The sequence below is a fragment of the Dermacentor andersoni genome, chromosome 1, assembly GCF_023375885.2.
Source record: "Dermacentor andersoni chromosome 1, qqDerAnde1_hic_scaffold, whole genome shotgun sequence".
NCBI lineage: Eukaryota > Metazoa > Arthropoda > Arachnida > Ixodida > Ixodidae > Dermacentor > Dermacentor andersoni.
Genome location: NC_092814.1, coordinates 317,382,513 through 317,399,034, shown reverse-complemented (window position 1 = coordinate 317,399,034; position 16,522 = coordinate 317,382,513). Strand labels below are relative to the sequence as shown.

General features: G+C 45.9%; 2 non-coding genes across 2 annotated transcripts; both read right to left on the bottom strand.

Annotated features, from left to right (window-relative positions):
* Positions 1-1,644: 1,644 nt before the first annotated feature.
* TRNAR-CCG (transfer RNA arginine (anticodon CCG)) lies at positions 1,645-1,717 on the bottom strand. Its single transcript has one exon. It is a non-coding gene; the product is annotated as a tRNA-Arg (tRNA).
* Positions 1,718-16,144: 14,427 nt separating this feature from the next.
* Positions 16,145-16,217, bottom strand: TRNAR-CCG (transfer RNA arginine (anticodon CCG)). Its single transcript has one exon. It is a non-coding gene; the product is annotated as a tRNA-Arg (tRNA).
* Between the last annotated feature and the right edge of the window lie 305 nt (positions 16,218-16,522).

Genomic DNA, 16,522 nt, shown 5'->3' with positions numbered 1-16,522 from the left:
CGAGTCGCCGACAGTGGGGAAGCATTCCAAGGTCGCTTCTGGGAAGCTCGCCACCCTCGCAGCTGCGGCTGGCTGGGAAAATTTTAAAATTTTGGGCACCGACCTTGGAAAAAGGTCGGTGCCCTTGCCGGCCGTTCGTAACAGCGGACATGCATCCAGACGCGCAGTCGGTTGCTGCGAACACGTGCGATCGCTGCATTGACGCTTAATCCTGTTATACAGACAGCCCACTGTAAGAATATATTTCACATAGTTTGTTCTCAGTGCTTGCCTACATTTCACGCAAGAAGCCGGTTCGGGGGGCTCCATCTCGGCGACCAGGCGCATTGAACGTTCACTGTACGTATTCGGCAAAGGAGTAGCGTCTGTAAACGGTTCTGTGCTTTCAGTTTGCTCAGGATTATTATTTTGACAGCAAAAAACTTCCCTTGTTTTGAGAGCACTTGCAGAAATGTCCAGGAGGGCTGCCACGTGGCGTTTTTATTGAGCGCCGTAAGCTAAACCTATAAGGAGCGCGCCGCATTAGCCCTCGTACTACGCAAGGGTGCGCTTCCGACAGATGGTGACTCCGTAAGTCCTCGTCCCCAATACTGCGCATGGGCTAAAAAATAACCGAAATACGCCATGCTGCCTTTAGGGATTTTTGTTCGCCTGTGCATAGGCACTTCGCTGGAGAACGCTGTTTGCTCTGTCCGCCCCTAGGCGAATCCGAGCTGGTTTGGAAGCACTTACTTTAGGACTATACTTTAATGTCAAAGCATTCGTCCTGCCAATGTATTAGATATCAATGTAGCTGAGCAGACTGCGTAAACAAAATTACTTTAACGGTGTGGAGACCAGTCGGTAGTAGTAGTAGTAGTAGTAGTAGTAGTACCACTCAGTAGGTCAAACTATAAAAAAAAAAGCGTCGGGATTTCATTTTATAACCGTAGACTGATGTGAAAGCTGTACATTCGGTCACGTGATACATATTATAGTGGCAGCGTGAGCCTTGTCCTGACTGCGGGTAGAAAACGCAGTAACACGTTCAGCTTACTGAGCCGTAACCTTTCGCCTAATTTTACTCCTTTTTTATTGATAGGAAGGATAAATAACCCCTGTACGCATCGCTTAGTAGTCCCAACAGATTGCTAATGCTCCGTTCAAAATTTTTACCCGGTATGCTAGCACACGTATGTGCACAATCAGAAAAATAAAATAAAAAATCTATTCAACACAATCGCACATGCTGGCAACTAAGGCATCAGTAATTGATAGCCTGATTGGCCACCATGAAAAATTATTGGTAACACGACTCTGCTAGGCCGCTGAAACAACTCCGATGTAGCTCATGTCACCCATCTAGGAGCATGATGGTGGTCTGAAGGGGCGTCCCATGAAGACAAACGGACATGTAGCAGCAGATTGTGCCCGTTGCATAAAGATTAATGCCGCACCAGTAAAACAAAAAAAATCTTCCAACCACAAAATCCACGGCAGGACTAAAACTTGTGGTTACCTGATGCCAAATTAGACGCTTAATTCATTCGGAGGGTTACCTGATGCCTAATAATGCGCTTAATTCACTCGGCCCCACGTCTAGGAGTCACAGGCGTTCCATAAATGCAATGCTGTGCCATGCAGCGAGAAAAAAAAAAGGCTCGACGTCCGCGACAGGACTCGAACCTGCAATCTCCTGATCCGGAATCAGGCGCCTTATCCATTAGGCCACGCGGACATGCATGACAAGCAGGTACACGCTTATAGACATTGATACCGTAGCAGTGATAAAGACATGTCCGTAATATGGTTCATTGAAATAGATAGAGGGCGCAATATTCCCTGAAGGAAATCGTTGTATTGAGGGGTATGGCTTACAGGCAGCCTTCGCTGCTACGCGCCAATTATTTGCTTTCGAGACTAAGAGGAAGACGAAGTTTAATCAATAACAACTTTATTCCTAGTCAGGCCATTTGTTTAGGTAGCTTTCCTCCATAGTACAGGAGCTGAGATAAATTTTTTTTTCTGCTCGGTTCGCTCTAACCTTTTCCTTTACACAGCCGTTCTCATTCAAAATTCCTTCATCTTGGCGCTGTATAGCGTTAATAAAGAAGGCCGGAGTTCTCGCGAAACACGGTATATGTCGAGCTCTGATTGCATCCACAAATAATGATATGACAAAGAATTACGAGCATTCAGCGCTTTTTTTTAATTAGTGCTCCGGAGCATGCGACGCGTTGCCTGATGAGCATTGCTCCATTCCAGTAGATATGTCTATATCTTCCCAGAGCATCCCCCAGTTATCTGTTTCCACCAAGCACTTCAAAAAAGCGCATGAAAAAGCGCGGACACGCAGGCGCAGACAATGTTTGCCTGCCAATGCCTGCTAACGCAGAAACCAGCGTCAGAAACCAGATTCGTAGAGAGGGCAGTCGCAAAACAGATGTTGGAGAGTCTCGGGTCGGCCTCGGAAACTCCACCCCTTCCGTGGCAGGGGTAATAACGACATCTAGGCGGAGGCCGGGCATGGCATGGCATGTCATGGCAAGAACTTTATTTTAGTCCAGAGAAACTAGGGTCCGAGGGCACAAGCCCCCAGGCTAAGTCGGTGGCTCCGCCCGCATAGGCACCGGTAGGCCAAAGGCTTTCCCGATGTCGTGAGCTCTCCGGACGGCCAGGAGTTGATCTTGGAGGACTTCGCTGGATATGCGCCGGGAGGCAGGGAATCTTCGCTTTGTTAGCGAATGTTTTAAAATGGCCTTTGTGCGGTGTTGTTCTGCGGGGAAGCTTTTTCCATGAGCACGAGCAGAAATCATTACATCAATGCGCTTTGATTACGAAGGTTGAGCAATCGATCATGACTGTTGTCATGATGTATTAATGCAGAGAATATTCTGCAGGCAATAATGTTTAGTACTGCAACGTATTTCATCCTAATCCACCTTTATCCTTCTTCATCCACCCTACTCCACCTTCATCGACCTTAATTCTAATAATACGCCTTAATACTCATTAGCACACCTTTATTCATCCTAATACAATAACTTATCAATCATTAACTAACTTTGCTATTCAGTAATCATGTCTTATACACGGCTGGACATGATTTAGTTCGCTTCCGGCCTTCCTTGGGCCACGTGATATCTTCTATACCTCACAACGCGACCTTGAAACAGAGATATAAGACTTTCGCTTAATAAGCCACACGCAGGGGGATGTGCCACAAGCAATACTAGATCAGACGCACAAAAGTAAAGCATCTCATAATGTGGCAGAAAAATTGTCTGGAATATAGAACTCCCCTCAAAGCTCCTTTACATCAGTATACTCCGTTCATATGGCTTTAAGAAAGAACCAACCACTTCATAAACGTTGCCTTCAGCATTATCGATGCTCTTATCAGCATTTCTTAAAAGCACGGTGTACTTCTTACACCGTGCTTTCGACTAAAGCCCCTTGGTAAATTGAAAGTCGCGACACTCTCCTCCCTGCGGCGCTTTCCTCCTCGATTATCCGCTCCCGCCGGCTGCGCGCGCTGCGTACAGCACGCTTTTCCTCCTGGGCTCCCGAGGACGCGCCTCAGGATTCTATGAAGGCGCGTTATTGTGGGCTAGTTGCGCGCCCCAGTGTTGTTGAAAATTTTAAGAAATGCTGATAAGAGCATCGATAATGCTGAAGGCAACGTTTATGAAGTGGTTGGTTCTTTCTTAAAGCCATATGAACGGAGTATACTGATGTAAAGGAGCTTTGAGGGGAGTTCTATATTCCAGACAATTTTTCTGCCACATTATGAGATGCTTTACTTTTGTGCGTCTGATCTAGTATTGCTTGTGGCACATCCCCCTGCGTGTGGCTTATTAAGCGAAAGTCTTATATCTCTGTTTCAAGGTCGCGTTGTGAGGTATAGAAGATATCACGTGGCCCAAGGAAGGCCGGAAGCGAACTAAATCATGTCCAGCCGTGTATAAGACATGATTACTGAATAGCAAAGTTAGTTAATGATTGATAAGTTATTGTATTAGGATGAATAAAGGTGTGCTAATGAGTATTAAGGCGTATTATTAGAATTAAGGTCGATGAAGGTGGAGTAGGGTGGATGAAGAAGGATAAAGGTGGATTAGGATGAAATACGTTGCAGTACTAAACATTATTGCCTGCAGAATATTCTCTGCATTAATACATCATGACAACAGTCATGATCGATTGCTCAACCTTCGTAATCAAAGCGCATTGATGTAATGATTTCTGCTCGTGCTCATGGAAAAAGCTTCCCCGCAGAACAACACCGCACAAAGGCCATTTTAAAACATTCGCTAACAAAGCGAAGATTCCCTGCCTCCCGGCGCATATCCAGCGAAGTCCTCCAAGATCAACTCCTGGCCGTCCGGAGAGCTCACGACATCGGGAAAGCCTTTGGCCTACCGGTGCCTATGCGGGCGGAGCCACCGACTTAGCCTGGGGGCTTGTGCCCTCGGACCCTAGTTTCTCTGGACTAAAATAAAGTTCTTGCCATGACATGCCATGCCATGCCCGGCCTCCGCCTAGATGTCGTTATCAACAGCACGCGTGCGCGATCATGTGAACACCCCCTGCACATCGTCTGTATCCGTGAGAAAAATAAATAATAATCGTCGCCCACTCATGCGTGTGTGGAAGTGCAGTTTAAAGCAAATTACAAAAATCCAAGGTGTCCTTAAGTATCGCCTAAAAGACGCGAATGCTAAAGCCTTGCAAAGCCTACTGTAATTGACCTTAATCCACCTCCATCAACCCTAATCTACCTTAATCTATCACGATCCGCCTTAATTCTCCTTAAGCCACCCTACTTGGTCTTAATCCTCAATCAACCTTTATTCACCTTAATCCACCCTAATCGACCTTAATCCTCCTTCATCCACCCTAATCTTTCTTAATACACTTTATTCATTGTTCATGCACCTTAATCCTCCATTATACACCCTAATCTACATTAGTCCACCCTAATCCTCCGTAATCTACCCAAATCGGTCTTAAATGTAATAATGTTGTGTTTAAATATTCATTTTTTTCGGTTGCTATCCGTGAATGGAATATGTTAACACCTCTCATCACTGACGCTGAGTCACTGTCTCAGTTTTAATTAAAAACTGAAAGAATTTCCTAGCAGGTTAATATTGCTAGTGCTATTATTAGATCATGCAAACCAGCATGCACTTTTACCCTGTGTAAATAGTCGTGGATGCAGCGTAGAATGCTTAAGTGCCATCTTATTCTATCTTGAAAATTAGCATGTACTTGTATTTGGCGTATACATTATGCAAAGTGTCTATGTGTAAAGTGCAAACCCGATGTTATACATGTATTGCTCGATCCTTAACATGACGAGCGTTCTTTGTATATGTACATATATATAGTGCCCACCTGCATGCTATGATCTCAGTAGAGACTGGCAGTATTGTAAATAAAATAAAAATAGTACTTCATTAACCCTAATCGACCCTAATCCTCCTTCATATTCCTTCATCCACCCCAATACACCTTAATCCTTCTTATTAACCCTAATCCACCTTCATTCAATCACTAATAAATCATTAATTTTGACTAATCATTAATCTCTCATACACGGCTGGACATGCTTTGGGTCGCTTCGGTCCTTCCTGGATCACGTGATATTCTCTGTTCACAACGTGACCTTGAAACAGATCTAAAGGCTTTCGCCTTAAAACTAACAAAAAAGCAATGTGCACTAGCTAGCCCTCACTATTTGCCATACCACGGGTATACTTGCCAATAATTTCTTCAGGACCTGCATTCATTGTATGACTGACGCACACATCAACGTAAGCTGAAAATAATAGCTCCTCTACAAGCCGCTCTTTCAATTTTCAGTAAAACAGGCAACGGATCCTCACAATCCCGAAAAGTGCGATCGATAGGCTGTATCTTCGCACATAAATTTTCGCAGCGGAAAGCAGAAACTATAGCGCTGCATTTCCGACTGAATAACAAAAGTTGGCGATGTGCGAGGTGATGGAGTCCCAGCAGAATATTACGCATACTGGGGACAACCCGATTTTTACGCAACGTACAAATTGACGCAGCAAAAGCGCTGGTGCGCAGGCCGGAAGAATTAAAGATGTGCAGCATTAGGGGATGCTTTGATACGAGCAATAAGAAAGACGCCTCAGCTCGCAAACAACACTGTTCTTTGCCGGAACAAAGCTCTTTCGGCCAATGTTATGCAGCCACTGCTTCCTAGGAGCGCAAGCCGTCACGCTTTCCTTGTGGGATCATAAAAACTGCATAACCATCTTCAGGCTTCTTGCTGCAGTTATATGTGCAACAGGACGGCATAGCGCTGGCACAGAGAGCAGGAAACACAGCGTACAACGTTCGCTACGCTGAGCTAAAACGGGGAGCGAGCCGAGCTGAGGAGAAAAATGGCGCGAACGAAAAAGAAAAAGACAAGGAAAACGCATGATTCACGCGTCTGCAAGGGCAAAGGGAGGGTCACAAATCGTCGTGCAGAAAAACGGGCGCAAGACCGCTTCCCACGGGGGGCACGCGCAAGGGGCGAGGAGGTCGCTCGGAGGCGGCACAGTTCAAATAGTGGCGGTACTTTCAAATTACCAACGGACTTTAGTATCGGCATGGGACCGAGTGGCCCAAGGGAAGCATAGGGTGTTTCCACACCCTGATGGCGCAGAACGTCCACCCGCGTGACACGCTGCTGTGTGTGTTGACGATCATCATCATCATCATCATCATCATCATCATCATCATCATCATCATCATCATCATCATCAGCCTGGTTACGCCCACTGCAGGGCAAAGGCTTCTCCAATACTTCTCCAACTACCCCCTTGGAATCCAGTTCGTAACTCTTAATGACCATCGGTTATCTTCCCTCCGCATTACATGTCCTGCCCATCCCCATTTTTTTTTTTTAATTTCAACTAAGATGTCATTTACTCGCGTTTGTTCCCTCACCCAATCTGCTCTTTTCTTATCCCTTAAAGTTACACCTATCATTCTTTCCATAGCTCGTTGTGTCGTCCTCAATTTAAGTAGAACCCTTTTAGTAACGCTAAAACGCTTTAGAACCCTTTGTTGACGATGCTGAACTTCAACAAGGCTGAGAGCAACAACGACGCGGACGGGGTGACAACTCCATGCAGCTGCCTTAGGAGGATACACGCGAGGTGAGCCAAACACCAGTACAGCTAAAACACCACAGTCAACTGGTGGCCTCTTACATTATTATTCCATTTTGGCCAACTTATTTCGTAAGAGAGTGATTGTTGGCCAGATATTTCCTCTTGTCGGGGAACCCGTCACAATGAGCCTCCTAGGCCGGTTTGAAGTAATCCTGTAGCGTGATCCTGCAATGTCAATAATCCTTCAGTGAAGGAATTGTAACAGCTTCGCCAAACTAAGTACCAATGTTGGGACTTGTAGAGGAGCATGTATATAGGTGTGTTAGGGCCCATGTCCTGTGTGCTTTGGCTTCAGAGCAACAACAATTATGAGAGAGGAGGGGGGAGAGAGACAGACACAGAGAGAGAGAGAGAGAATAAATATACCGACTCTACAGAGGAAATTTCTGGTTCGGACATACCGTGTTTTTTTTTTTTTTAGATGCATACAACTTGAAACTTTAAATAGAAGATAAAAGTAAAAAATCCGGATCAAGTTTAAAACTGTGTAAGTGATTAATATAGAAATTATATATTTCTATAGGTTGCGTATATTGAATCTTGAGATGCCGATAGTAACAGTAGAAACTAATCTTAAATTCAAAGTTGAAAAGGAAAGCTGTTGGGAAAAGGGAAGCTGTCTCAACTATTGCACTTTTCTAGGGATTCTTGAACTATCCTGCAACCATAGAAAACGCTGCGAGTCCGGTACTTCCCAGTAACGAACGGCATGCGCGTTATCAGCATGATATAACATTGCCGACACGAAAGTAGCGGGCGCGGCGTTTTCTAGAAAGGAAACGCAAGCAAAGCAGATGATAATTACTGTTGTGTGGCAGATATACACCTCAAACTGTGTAAACTTTTTGCAGTGTTTACGATAACCATACAGCTGCTATGACATTATATCGAAAATAAAATCAATCAAGCATGCTAGAAACCATGCTGGTGCGCGTTGGGCACGGCCCATATCTCCCATCATTAAAATGAGCGAAAGCCAAAAGTCGCTACAGCAACTTTCGTCTCGCAATCCGATAGTGAGCCCAGTCGCTTGACCGTGTAGTAGTCAAAATGCTCTTGCAGAACGAGTATCGCAGTGTGAAAGTTACTAGTCACTGTCATACTATCCTCAAGGCTGTGAAATAAATTATATTGTCATCCACCCGATTGTAGCAAGAAGCTACAAGGGAAACCCGTACGGATTCGTAAGAAAGAAAGCTTCGTAGTTGAAGGAACATTCGATCTGGTCCGGGGGTCAAGGCCCGGACCAACGCCTTTCTAGGGCGGTCGCTCGACCATCTGAACTAACCAGAAACTACCAGGCTGCCGGTTAACCACAGTTCTCTGAAGTGCGCCACCACCCCGCTTGCATCGAAGCACCTGCAGCCGGCTGAAATAGCTGCAGGCCGATCCTAACAGTAGCCAGTCACATTTGCGGTGCTTGTCTCGAAGCGTTCACCATTGTGTTGCGGAATGGCGGGCTTCATCTTCATTAATACGTTCGCTAGCTTATCTTCTACCACCATCCTCTGCTTCTGCTTGCTCTGGAGTTCATTTTCCAGCTTCCCAACCAGCATAGCTAGTTTATCCTTCTTCTCTCGCCGTCTAGTCGTGACCCTAGCGCACACATATTAATGATAAAATCTACCCCGTTTGCATCGCCTACCAACTGAAACCGCTTTTCTTCCAACGCATAGGAACGCTCGCACTCAGAACAACGGAGGTCTGGGCTCCTCCTGGTACCGACCATTCTTTTGTACTAACAAAGCGTAGTAAAGATGTGACCATACATTTAGAAGTGCAGTTATTCGTTATCTACTTGTATATAAACAAAAAAACACCAAGAAACTGAAAAGCATGAAAATTATTATATATACATTGCTCGGTTAACCTAATACCTGTAACATTCAAATGAGGGAAAAGTCAAATAAAAAAGCTTATTGATTTTGCACGTTGCTCCTGCTGCACTGAGAGCGCACTTCCAATGGGAACGTCTGTTCCCTTAGGCACGCACTTAAAGAAAACAGGGGAGTGCCCGGTGGTGGTGATGATAATGATGATTTATTGCCATCCCCTTCACTCTAAGCACAGTTGCACCCTTCGGGGTGTATATTTGTCCCACAACGATAATCATCTGCTTTGCTTGCGTTCCATATCTTAAAAACACTGCGCTGGCTACTTCCCTGTCGAGAATGCTCTGTCATGCTGATACCGCGCATGCCGTACGTGACTTGGAAGTACCGGAACGGATGCGTTAAAGAAAAGAAATGCGGACAAGACAGATGACGATTATTGTTGTGTGGCAAGATACGACCGAAAGGATACAGCTACTTTTAGAGTGTTTGACACGGGATACTGACAAATAGACTCCTCGCCTTTTTGAGTTATCGGCTATGCTATACGTGCTTTTCATTCTAGCATTTCTGTACCCATCTCAATTTTTTTCTTCCTCAAGACTTCTTTATCTTGTACCGGTGCCAACGCCTGTAAAAATTTAATTATGCGGTTTTACGTGCCAAAACCACGTTCTGATTATGAGGCACGCCAGTGAAAGACTCGGGATATTTTGGCCACCTGGGGCTCTTTAACGTGCACCTAAATCTAAGTACACGGGAGTTTTCGGATTTCGACCCCATCGAAATGCGGCCGCTGTGACCGGGATTCGATCCCGCGATCTCGTGCTCAGCAGCCCAGCACCATACCCACTGAGCAGCCACGGCGGGTCCTATGCCTGTAAAGGATCCGGTCTTATCAATCTCTTCCCTGCTTTTTTCCAGCCAATTCTCCAAATGTCTCTTGCTTATCTCGAGTGCTGACGGTTTGTTGCTTCCGTCCACTTTAAATCCAAGCGCTTGGAGAAGGTGTACATTACCAAGGGGTCTCATTGGGTGAATCCCTTCGCATTTGATTATGACGTGCTGAGTGGTCTCTGGATGTCTGCTGCAGCATACGCATGCCTCATCAGTTTGGGAATATTTGCTCCGGTATGTGTTTGCCCTCACGCAACCAGCTCGAGCCTCAAGTAGCAAGGCACTTCCCTTCGTGTTACCGTACAGATTTTGCCTTTTCATTTCTTCCTTCATATCCTTTCAAATCTCCATTGTCTTTTTTGTTTCCTTTCCTCGCACGCAATTCACTGTTTCTTTTTCTCACTTTCTTTCTGATGACTCCTGGTTGCCTATATACAATTTCAATTACCCTGTACTTGGTTCCCAAGTTTCTTGACCTCTTCCTCCCTTCTGTATCCAGGCTATTCAGGCACAAATACTATTGCACTTTGGCCGCCCAATAATTTTTATCCAAGGTTCCTGTGTCTTCAAAACTAATGTTGCTCTGCGCTTCTCCGAATTCACACGAGGCCCAACCCATGTCACACTGCACTGCCTCATTTGTGGTTTCGCCGTGAGCTTCCAAAGCCAACCAGCCTGGCGTTCTTTGGTTAACTTCTAGCACCGCGCCACTTGCGCGTGGAGTGTCGCCACCTGGCGGAGGGCGTGGAAGTTAAGTGAATGGCACTAGGTGGCGGCACGTTAAAGGGCAATAGCGACACAAACTCACGTCCCACCCAATTTTAGGCTCGTTACACTCGTTTTTTTTATATGCTGAGTTATTTACTGTAGCTGTATATTCTCGGCATGAGGAGGTATCATTAAGTACTATTGGCTTATTCATGCGTCATCTGCAAGTGAAGTAACCGACGGTTTCTTTCTACAAGTGGTTACAAGATACCCAGAAAACAGGTACGCCCAATCTGTAGGTTTCCGCTAAGAAGGCATTGTCGTCAAAACGCCATCATCGATCATCCATTTTTCGCGTGCACAGACGGCACTGTGGTAGTGTCACGGGTTTGCATGGATCTGATAGAAATGGCGGTAGAAGAAATTATTATCGGATTGAACCTATCATACAAACCGTCGGGCCGACAGTATCGCAGCAGCTCCAAGGCTTCTTTATTGCGGATGACAACGTGTTGCTTTCTAACAGGCAAATTGATATACTATGTCTAGCTAGTATCTGTGTACACGAAGGTGAGATTTAGAATTGAAATATAGCGTTAAGAAATCAGGTCTTATGGCATTCGCTGAAAACAGTGAGCAGACAGTCTCCATACAGGGCCAGGAAGTACCTCGGTTAAAAGAATACAAATACCTCGGTTTATGAATAAACGAGGCCAACAGATATATGGAAACACATCAAACACTAATGGCGAAGCGGAAGAAAAATACGGCCATAATGAAGCACATAGCTCATTGGGGATAAAAAAGGTACGAGGTGCTCCTTAGTATGTGGATAGGTGCAATGGTTCCAGGACTTACATTGGGAAATGCACTTGTTTTCTTGAAGTCGTAGGTATATTCAGGACGCTATGGCAACCAAAGGTCCGTGGGACGCCTCGCGTTGGACACTCATGTGAGAACTACAAATGAAAACTACAAATCGAGAGGCTTTGAAGTCACGGAAGCTAAGCATAAAATTGATTTTGGAGAGCGATTGAGGAATATGCAAAAGATTAAATAGGTTGCAAGAGTATTCAAGTAATTGTAGAGAGAAAAAATTTACTCCCAGTTGAGGAAAATAACTAGAAAGGTAAACAGCAAAAATGCGACCGGTGTAGTAAGCAACATGGCAACAAAGAACGTTAAACACAAAGTCAGAGAGGTTGAAATGGTCTCCTTCGTAGCGGAAATAGTAAAGAAACCTACTATCAGCAACTACCGAAAAGTTCGAAGCGAATTCCCTTCTAACCTTTCGGTAGTTGCTGATAGTAGGAATTCGTTTCTAACTTTTCGGTAGTTAGAAGCGAATTTTCGGTAGTTAGAAGTGAATTTTCGGTAGTTAGAAGTGAATTTCAGGCAGTTCGTAGAGCGCGGAAGCCGATCCGTTGTATCAGAACAGCCGAAAATTCACAAGCCGGATGTACCGGCACGACCAATTGTGGACTACACACGCTCGCCGCTGTACGAACTGCCCGGCTACCTGCACCGTATTCTTAGGCAGGTTGCTGGACTCTCGCCAACTTTCGCCATAGACTCCGCTCATTTCATTGAGCAAATAAGAAGGGCCTGCATTGACGATGACGAAGTCATGATCTCCTTTGACGTAAAGTCAATGCCCATGACTATGCTGCCGAATGCTGGAGGAAACTTCTCGAGGCTGACTCTTCTTTGCCCGAACGCATGCCATTCGAATCCCACGACCTTTGCCGCCTTCTAAAATTTTGCCTTGAGAATACCTACTTCGTCTTTAACAAGGAGTATTACAGGCAAGTATTCAGAACAGCGATGGGAGCCTCGGTGTCCGTCGTTTGCGCCAACATTGCTCGAGAGGATCTGGAAAGTGCCGCCTTATCTTCATTCGGGACGCGACCAAAGCTATTTCTAAGATACATGGACGCCTGCTTCTGCATTATCCCGCGCCGGCACGCAACACATTTACTCGAGCACCTCAATTCCTTCAAGCCTAGTGTACAGTTCACGGCTGAAGAGGAAAACAATGGGCGAATTCACTTCCTAGATGTCCTCGTACAAGGGACTTCAAGCGGCTTGAGGACTAGTGTGTACAGAAAGCCAACGCACACGGGAAAGTACCTGAGCTTCGACTCGGTGCACCCAATTGGGCAAAAGCGATCCGTCGCTGCAGCACTCTTTTCCTGGGCATTCCGCGTCTGCTCCAGCCCCACGAAACGTAGGCAAGAGCTACAGGTTGTGGAAAGGGACCTGTTGAACAATGGTTACCCTCTACAACAGCTCAGAACGCTGGACACCCGTCGTGGTTGCTCAGTGGCTATGGTGTTGGGCTACTGAGCACAAGGTCGCGGGATCGAGTCCCGGCCACGGCGGCCGCATTTCGACGGGGGCGAAGTGCTAAAACCCCCGTGTACTTGGATTTAGGTGCACGTTAAAGAACCTCAGGTGGTCAAAATTTCCGGAGTCCGCCAGTACGCCGTGCCTCATAATCAGAAAGTGGTTTTGGCACGTAAAACCCCATGATTTATTTATTTATTTTTTTTTAGAACGCAGGAGCGGAAATCAGCGAAGCCCTTGCGCAAATTTTTAATGGCTACGGCGTTCAAATCGCCCACGTGCCTTCCCGAAAACTTGGCCAAAAGCTGGTTCGCGCAAAACACCCTTTGAAACAAATGGACTTCCCGGAAGTGATATACAAGATACCATGCAAGGAGTGTGACGTGTGTTACATCGGCGAGAGCGGAAATGTTAAACGGCGCTTGAAACAACACATGAATGACGTCTCCAAGGGCCACACAGCCGCGAATGCCCTAGCAGAACATCACGAACTAACCGGACACATCATTGACTGGGACGCGGCAACCATCATCGCAAAAGAGAAACACTTATCTGGCCGTTTGCTTTTAGAAACGTTTTACATCCAGTCAACTAGACACACGATAAATAGGACGCCCGGGGTAATCTTCCCGAAATATACACCCGAACGCTGCGCCACCTCACCCATAAAATGCCGCACGCTCATGCTTACATCTTTATGGTGATCAATGGACCTTTACGGGGCCCGAAATGTCTGTCCTTTATTTTTCTTTTATTCTTGGCGAGTGCACAGTTCAGACGAGTTTTCGTCGAACACTTGAAAACGAAAGTTTAAAGTTCCACCTGCACTGCAGTTCTGATTGAGTGGTGAGGCTTTCCTGCCTTCGGTATCTGCTTTACAACATTTGAAAGCACTAAATAGGTAGTGGCTGCCTTTGAAGGCGCGCAGCATGGTACGCTTCTGCTCGGTGCTGCAGTACCGGACGTACGCAACGGAGCCCGGTGTCAGCCTTATTCACACGTAGACGCAGGACAAGAAGATGCGTGAAGCTTAGTTCGCGAAACTTAGAACCGCCAAATAGCCATCGGCTACAACTCGGGTATGCAGCAAGCACAGACACAAGTAAGATTGCTGCTGCGGTGTCGGGACTGCGATCTTCGGTGAGTAGCAGAAAACGCGCACTCAGACGCTCGGCCGCGTCCGCTGCCCGGCTAATGTCATGACGCTTTGGTCTATGAACTTGTTGATGCTAGATATTGGCAAATGGGAAGGCAGCGGTCAGAAGCACATTAATAAAAGGCATGGCATATGGTAATATTTATGCCATGAATTAATGTACTGGATTACGAAAAAGAAGCAGCGGGAAATCCCACGCTGAGAAGACCGATAAACGTACAGTGCGACGTAACCTTAGAAATAAAATTGAAACGTCGAAGAACTTAAAAGAAAAAAAAATAAGTTTGAGTCATCGCCACGGGATATCACAGTCGCCGTAGGCGTCGAAGTCTATATAACGAAATAATTTTTGAACAGCTCTGATAGCATCCACGCAACAATGGTTGCTTATGTACTGTCAAATGCTCAGATTCTGTGGCCTAAAGCTCATGGCACGGTGCGAAAGCACGCTTGCTGCGAAAGGGAAACATTGTGCGCGGACATGCATGCAGACGCGCAGTCGGTCGCTGCGAACCCGTGCAATCGATGCATTGAGGCGTCATCCTGTTCTGCTCCATTCGGTTATACCGTTAGCCCACTATAAGAAAATGTTTCACATAGTTTGTTCTCAGCGTCTGCCTTCATTTCACGCAAGAAGCCAGTTCGGGGGGCTCCATCTCGGCGGCCAGGCGCAGTAAACGTTCACTGTACGTATTCGGCAAAGAGATAGCGTCTTAAAACGGTTTTGCGCTTTCAGTTTGCCCAAGTTTATCATTTTGACAGTAAAAAACCCTCCCTCGCTTTAAGAGTACTTACAGAAATGTCCAGGAGGGCTGCCACGTGTCGTTTTTATTGAGCTCCGTAAGCTAAACCTATAAAAAGCGCGCCGTATTAGCCATCGTACTACGCAAAGGGGCGCTTCCCACAGATAGCAACTCCGTAAGTCCTCGCTTCCAATACTGCTCATGGGCGAAAAAATAACCGAAATGCGCCATGCTGCTTCTAGGGATTTTTGTTCGCCTGTCCATAGGTACTTCGAGGGATAACGGTGTTTGCTCTGTGCGTCCCTAGGCGAATCCGAGCTGGCTCGGAAGCACGGCATGCGCGGGAAAGAAGACCCACGCGAGGTGAGTGTTGTGCATCGTTTCGCTATTGTAGCATGTCAAAACATGATAATCGCAAGGGGATGAGTCTGTCTGACTTGGACTACTTTAATACCAAAGCATCCGTCCTGCCGATGTATTAGATATCAATGTAGCTGAGCAGACTGCGTAAACAAAATTACTTTAAGGGTGTGGAGACACGTTTATGTTGTACCACTCAGGAGGTAAAAACTAAAAAAAAAGGGAAGCTTCCTGATTTAATTTTATAGCTATCAACTGATGTGAAATCTGTACATTCGGCTATCTGATAAGTATTATAGTGACAGCGCGAGCCTTGTCCTGACTGCGGGTAGAAAACCCACGTACACGTTCAAGTTACTGAGCCATAATTTTCGCCTAATTTTAACCCTTTTTATTGAATGGGAAGGATAAAGAACGCCTGTACGCATAACTCAATAGTCCCAACAAATTGCTAATGCTCCGCTGAAAATTTTCACGCGGTATGCAAGCACGCGTACGTGCACTATCAGAAAAATAAAATAAAAATCTGTTCAACACCACCGCACATGCCGGCAACTAAGGCGTCAGTAATTGATATCCTGAATGGCCATCATGAAAAATGAAAAAGGCCGCTGAAACAACTCCGAGGTAGCTCATGTCACCCACCTCGGAGCATCACGATGGTCTGAAGTGGCCTCCCATGAATACAACCGGACATGTAGCAGCAGATTGTGCACTTTGCATGAAGATTAATGCCGCACCAGTCCAACCCAAAAAATCTTCCAACCACAAAATCCAGGACAGGACTAAAGTGTGTGGTTACCTGATGCCAAATAAAGCACCTAATTCATTCGGCCCAGCGTCTAGGAACGACAGGCGTTCCATAAACGTAATGCTGCACCATGCAGCGAGAAAAAAAAAAAAAAAAAAAAGAGCAAGAGGACTGGACGTCCGCGACAGGACTCGAACCTGCAATCTCCTGATCCGGAATCAGGCGCCTTATCCATTAGGCCACGCGGACATGCAGCACAAGTAAGTACACGCTCATGAACAGTGATGTCGTGGCAGTGATAAAGACTAGCGCTAAATATGTTCTATTGACATAGATAGCGGGCGCAATATTTCCAGATGGAAATCCTTGTTTTTAGGGGTATGGCTTACGGGTAGCCTTCGCAGACACGCGCCAATTATTTGCTTTCGAGAAGAAGAGGAAAAGGAAGTTTAATCAATAACAACTGTATTCCTAGTCATGCCATTTGTTTAGGTAGTTTTCCTCCATAGTACAGGAGCTGAGATAAATTTTTCATCCTGCCCGGTCCGCTCTAA